Source organism: Poecilia formosa, unplaced genomic scaffold, assembly GCF_000485575.1.
Source record: "Poecilia formosa unplaced genomic scaffold, Poecilia_formosa-5.1.2 Scaffold4, whole genome shotgun sequence".
Classification (NCBI taxonomy): Eukaryota; Metazoa; Chordata; class Actinopteri; order Cyprinodontiformes; family Poeciliidae; genus Poecilia; species Poecilia formosa.
The window spans coordinates 5,357,670-5,364,873 of NW_006799943.1; positions in this window are offsets into that span (position 1 = coordinate 5,357,670).

The window sequence follows — 7,204 nt, forward strand, 5'->3', positions numbered from 1 at the left end:
GTGTTTTCTGAATTGTTTGTAGTTTTTATCATGTGTGAGATGTTTAACTAGCCTAAAACACTGTGGAAGTTTAAATCCCATATAGCCCAGACAGTTAAATTTTGTAAAAAAATAAATAAAAAAAATTAAAAAGTGGAGAAAATACCTAAGTTTTAATTTGAGACATCTGTAAGATCTGTGTGTAGACTTAACTTTGAAGTTCAGTTTGTAGCTCTAAAAATCTTCTGTTGGACTATTTTTAAATTGCTAAAATCAGACAAAATTGTGCATCTTTCCAGCTGCTGGGCTCTGAGGACTTCAAATGTTTATGAACATTTGTCCGTCTGTCTGTCCGTCTGTCTGTCCGTCTGTCCGTCCATCTATCTACTACTTGCAGCAGGCGCTGGATCTTCTTCGGATCTCATTTCTGTTATCATGGCCGTAAGTGAGTCTTTGGACCTGGAGGACTGTTAAATGAAACGCTTCATGCCTCAGCTGAGCCCACAGTACAGCAGACAAAGCCCCAACCCATCTCCATTTTGACAATATTTGTGAGAAAAACACCAAAAATACTCTAACTTTTCCTTCAGCTTGAGGTGGAGATGAACCCCTGATCTGGAGGGAAGAACAGTCCATCAGTTTTTCCAGCATGGCCCCAGAATCAGAGAAGCTGACTCTTATTATCGCCACCTCACACTCAGCTATTAATTACTTGCCTGGGAGGTCATGAAAACAACAACAACATCACAGGGAAAATGCAAAGATAAGACAGAGAGATTCTCAAACCAGAAAACTGACCGTGTCCTGAGGTCACAAACACCACATGTGTCAGGTTGTACCAGCAGTAATGTCTGTGAGATGTAGAAAAAAAGTGTTAACATTTAAGTTTTGTGAAATACACTCATTTCAATACAAAACATATATATTTTTAATCAGCATACTTCCATTAAGCAAATTTATTTTCAGAATTCCAATTTGTGCAATTATATGGTGAATGGAAACACAGCTGCGGTACATTCATACTTAATACTACTTGCTGGGTTCCCATTAACCACAGAATTCCACAACTTGAAATTATGAAAATAAATTTAAAAGAAACACAGCAATTTTGGAAAAACTCATGGTTTTCTATGGAAAGGTTTTGTGGTAGGATGAAGTGGTTTTTCAGCCTCATCGAAACAAAACTGCAATGGAAAAACCTTTCACATCACATGAGTCACGTGATCGTCAGCTGCACGTTACTCCTGCCAGAGAAGACATAGAAGACAACAGGAAGTAGTAGGATGATGACTTTTTAAAAAAAAAAGAAAAAAAAGTTGTGTCTCATTTGAATGTATTGAATTTATAACTTTTCTGTAAAATTACCGACTACAATTTCCCCAAACCGCCACACAGCTGCGCCGAATTAGTTACCGACGTCCCTTCTGATTGGCTGATAGATAAGAGCGCGAGCGCCTTGGCCAATTATCAGTATATCTCACGTAAGCGTTTACCTCCGTTGCTGCTTCATTTTTAATGACTTGTTGCGTTAACCAGCTTATTCACGTGCGATTTTAGTTGAACTTCTTGTTTAATGGAAACGGTGCATTAGCGTAAAATGTGTTTTTCGACATTGACCGGACATGGAAAAGGTTTGCGCACATTGGTAATGGAAACAGCAGCAGGTGTTCCGCATCACTGAATCAAATTATCAACGAGTTGTCCGTAGAGACTTAAAATAGCAAACATGAAGGCTCACAAATCTGAGTTGTGAAGCTGCAGAGGTGAGATGAGGACAGTACAACTTCTGAAAAAAAAAGAAAAGAAAAGAATTACTTTGAAGAGCAGGAGACGTTCCCCTCAGCAGGCGTGTGTGTTGGCACGGCGTTTAATGAATGAAGCTGTTATTATAATTTGGGCTGCTCATTCCTTTTCTGTGTAAACCGCTTTGAATGGTTTCCCCCACAGTTCAGCTGAGGACAGGGGAGCTATTAGTCTTGCCTTCCAATGCAATAACTACGGACTCACGCTGTGCCAGAGTGTATGTGGTGGGGGTTGTTTGTTCTTGATGCAGACACTGATTTTTCTGAATATGTCTATGTTGCAAACCTCTGCGTTTTGTTTGTGTGAAACAAGCAAAGCCATTGTTTATCTGGGATCTTGAAGAGCTGGCAGAGCTGAGGCTCTCAAACCTGTAAGAGGGATTATAATTGTGTTTCTCCACTAATCACAAACAACTGCTCATATTATGCACGTATGATTGCTTGTCAGCTTATCTACTCTAAAAACTTATGTCACTGACACCTGAACAAGCCGGCCATTTGACGTAATAAACATCAGACCAAGAAAACACGTTGTCCTTTGCTGCCTCTTTAGCGATGGCATGTTTTTGACGGAAGCTGTGTGCGCAAATTTGTCACTCTAAGGAGCAAAATACGTTTTGTTCAAGCCTTCATTATTGAGCTGAAACAATCTTATTATACAGATGCATGCATATTATGTCTAAATGCATTAAGTATTAATCTAAAACCCCTTTAAATATGAGGTGTCAAATAGCATTTTTTCTTTGGTAAGGATCCTGCTAGCTTAGGACGGAGTAAGCTGCTGAAATCGATGCATTCTTGGGTTGAGCTGGTTACATTTTATACAGTATGCTTTTGGCACCGACTCTTACAAAGAAATGTAAGCACCAGGGTTTTCGAATCCATCTTTCTTAACAGCTATATAATGAAACATGGCACCCTTTGCTAAAATACTGTGGTTGGCGGCTCCCAATGCTGGGTCAGCCCTACGAGACATTAAACCAGTGGGAAGAAGAAATATGGCTGGAATGAAAACCAAGCCTGACCCATTACTCTACAATTCAGTTGCAAAATAGCTTTCGTTTACTGTCCTTTTGATCTTTAAAGTTCCAGGAAGTTTCGTCGTATCGCCTTCATGGTCTTCTTGTATCCAAGACGAGTCCCCAAATTATCCAGCAGGATTACTTTTAGTGTCTCTTACATGTTCAGTTGTGATTTCCAAAGATAGAAACCACCAAGACGTCCAGACTGTACCACAGAACCAACAGACGGAACAGTTGACTGAGCTCCAGAACCCAGAGCAGAATCCAAGATGGTTGCAACTAATTAAACCATCATCTGAACCAAACATAAGCCTTGCTCTCGTCTTGTTCTAGACTGCAGCAGTTCATGTTGATGGACCTAAGAGTTCCTCCTTTTCCAAACCGACTTGCACCTAAAACTTTTCTGCATTTGTTTCTCAGAGATGAACATTGATGTACATTTGATAGTCAAATCTTTAGGTACGCAATTTTACTCTGAGCATTCGTCCTCTGTCTAATTGTGAAAACATGAGGGTTATTACTGATCGGTTAAATGATCAATATTTCCAATATAACCATTCAAGTTCAACTGAATTGGTTTATTTTCTATAAAATATGCAAGTAGAGCTCATTGACAGAGAATTTAGTCTAGACAGGTCAGTTTGAACTAATAAGTTTTAAATAAAACTTTTTTTTTTAAATTGTTGTCTTAAGGCTATAGATGGCTCACAGAGGAAATCCCCAACTTGTTCTCTATAATCAAGTGGGAATGAGCTCAGACACTTGATAGGCATGCCTTCAGGCCAGGTTATTTAAGGATTCAATCTTTGATGGCAGTTTGTTAGAGCACAAAAGTATTTCAACATTACTGGGAGACCAGGATAAGGACTTGTTCTACAACATGGAAAGAGACAGATTAGAGTCCACTGGTGTGGTCAAGAGATTGCACTGTAGCTCAGTTTAGTAGTTTGCACTGTTTAGACATTTGAAATGTTCTACATTTTTCATAATTTGTCATCAATTAACAATGGTAACTTGTGTTCACTTCATATTCATTTTGTGGTTCGATAACTACCATCCATCTCAAAATGGATTAAAGTCATTTAATTTCACATGGACATGGAAAATCTTAATTTATGAGCTTCCCTATTCCAAAGTTCAGAAACTTCTTAAAAAGTCATTTTGTCTTCCTGTTCCCAGTGTCCTTGATGGCGGCCACAGCACCCCTGGTGGGAGCAATGGTGATGGCACCCTTGACAGCAACACTGATAGTGGTGGTAGCGGCGTTTGCCACAATACCCTTGGCAGTGGCAATAATTGGCTTGATGGCAATTAGACTCCCATTGGTGTAAGTCAAAGTCTTCTTGCCTGCATCCACAGTTCTATTGGCACCAGCCACAGCCTGGCTGTCTGGACCCACTGTTGCATTGGAACCAGCCACAGTCTTGTTGCCTGCAACGTTCACAGTTCTGTTTGCACTGGACCCTGTCTCATTACCCACAATCACAGTTCTGTTATTATCATCAACCACAGTTAAGGTGATGGCGTTGGCCGTAGTCATGTTGCCGTTAACGCTCCTATTAGCAGAGGCCACCACAGTCGTATTGCCAACTAACACAGTTTCATTAGCACTATTTGCAATGGCCACAGTCCTGTTGGGAAGAACTATTGTCCCATTGGCAGCATTGCCACAGGTCACCGACTTGTTGGCGCTGGCTACTGTTTCCTTGCCCATAGCAATACTCCTGTTGGGTTCAGTGACAGTCATTCTTGGCCTCTATGCTCCTGTTGGCATCAGCCACAGTCTTATTGTTGCATATTACAGTCATATTGCCAGCAACCACAGTTTCATTGGCGCTGGCAATAATCTTGTATTTGTATAGCACATTTGGAAATTTAGGTTAACCAAGAAAGCTAAACATTAAACTAAAACATCCATTCACCACATTAAAAACGATATAAATATGAAATGTATCAAAAAGTCACACTTAAGTTGAGGATGAAATAATTGTTGATCTAAAATGTAAAAAAGGTCTTGCCAAAATGTTTTTAGGTCCATTGGCAACAAGAGTCGGGGACGGGTCAGTGGTAGCTGTGTTTATCCATATAATCAACGGAAGCAGAAAAATTGTTAATACAAAAGGACTCCTGTGTTGTGTCTAAAATAAGAAGATTATTTTTGTCAGTGAAAATCTCTCTATGAAGAAAAATAAAAAGTAAAGTGGTGCATCAGCATCAACCTCCAGAGGGCCACAAAATGCTCCTAATTGTGCTCCATCTCCCTGGATGTTCACTGGTGTCAGTGTGATGTGGTCTGTTGGCCACTAGATGGCAGCAATGTGCTTCCAATATGATTGTCGGTATGTGTGAAATAGGCATTTTTGAATAGATTGTAAGCAAAGAGAGCTAAGACTAATCTATACATGGTGATGAGGGTTATATGATAGTGTTGAGGCCAATCTGGGGTTTTCTCTAGGTCCTTCTGACCATTTGAAAATCTTCATGTCAAGGTTAACAGGCTATTCTCACTTGCCCTTTGGTGTTTTCATTGTCATATTACTAAATGTCAGTGCTACATAGCAGAACTGATCAAATCAAACTACATGGCAGACTGGGATTGCTTTGTTTCACTACCCTGTCATAAATTTGATTTAACAAACAACACATGTGGGGTTCCTCAAGGTTCGGTTTACGGCCCACTTCTTGTCACATTCTCTGAATAGCTCAGATTGTAGAGTAGCATAATTCAAAATATTTTACCACATGCTGATAACACTCAACTTTTTCCACCCCAACAGGACCACAGCGTCTAACAGGAAGAGAATGAGCCTGATCTTACTTTTATGTCAGTGACGGGAAAGCCCAGGACTTCCAGTAACTTATCGGAGAACTCTGGAGAGTGAAAGAACATCCTAATCAGATCATATTTGCAGACATAATATTCAGAAACATTCTGGCAAATTCTGAATTAAGTTTTCTAAAAACTTCTAAACTTTTTCGTCAGTCATGCTTTTATGTCTGAGTTAAGCGCCTGTGGTACGAAGTGCTGGGGCAAGTCAGAACCCCAGAACCCAACTCTTCTGCCACTCCAGATAAAATTGGCCATGGGCATTACAGAAGATTCTGGCAGCAGAGCTCTCATTCACCTCAAGACATCTCAGTTTTTGGCACATCAGGGACAAAAACAGGGTGGGTACATAATCAGTTTTTATAAGCTATCATCAGTTAGGAGCTTATAAAAATTCCAAATATTAAGTTTGGAGGAAATATTAAGAAATCCTAGCCGCAGATTGCCTCTTAATAGAACAAGAGGCATATCTTGTCGTAAGGGATCTGAGATCTGCTCTTCCTAAAACTGTTGCTACCTCTAGCTCTTTTACTGGGTCTGGCTTGTGGAGTTATCAAAAATAAAACCCACCCGGGTTAGTTTTAAAAATGACACATTTTCCATCTGTTTCACAAACACAAAACAAGCAGGTACAAGCTGCAGAGGTCATTTCAGGTGTGGGATTTTCATTTGGAATCTTTCTCTTTTTTTTTTTCCTGAAACACACCAAGCAGTCCAAGGAGCCTTAAAACGGGGAGCAAAACAGGCCACCGTCAGTCAGACTGCAGGAGGAAAACAAGCCTTTCGGGGAGCTAGTGAGAACATTCTTAGAAAAGCACGGTGAGCTTAGAAAAAATGTTTACCGAGAACAACGGTGGTGGGTTACTGCAGGATCCCAAAGAGTAAAACTTCTCTGCAAGAGGGAGGCTGGTAATTACCAAAGTGTGCTACACCTGGATATGTGAAGACTAACAGGATTGTTGTTTATCTCCACCATACTGTTAATCCAAACTTCACGATGCCTGTAGATGAGCTCAAGGACATCGTACCGTAATCTCATTGGAATAAGTTTATTTGGCTGAACTTACATCACCAAGTGCAATGTAAACATTCGGGTGCAGTGGTTTAAAGTTTAAAGAACGCCATCCCTGGAGTAAAAGCGCCATCTGGCGTTTATTATGCGCCTTTGCACGTTTGATAGACTGAAATAATGTACTTACTAAGCGCCACCGTAAACCTGGCGTTCAAAGAGTATAGCAGCACCATCCGGTCGAGGTACCATTAGCAACTGTGCTAATGTTTTTGGTCAGCTCTTTACGAATATTTTAACTCACAATATGCACCTACCTACCGGGTTGTTTGTTTTAAATCAGGTTGACCGGGTTGTTTTGTTTTAAATCAGGTTTACCGGTTTGTTTAGTTTGTTTTAAATCAGGTTGACCGGGTTGTTTAGTTTGTTTTAAATCAGCTTGACCGGGTTGTTTAGTTTGTTTTAAATCAGGTTGACCGGGTTGTTTAGTTTGTTTTAAATCAGGTTGACCGGGTTGTTTAGTTTGTTTTAAATCAGGTTGCATACACAGATTCAGGAATTCAAG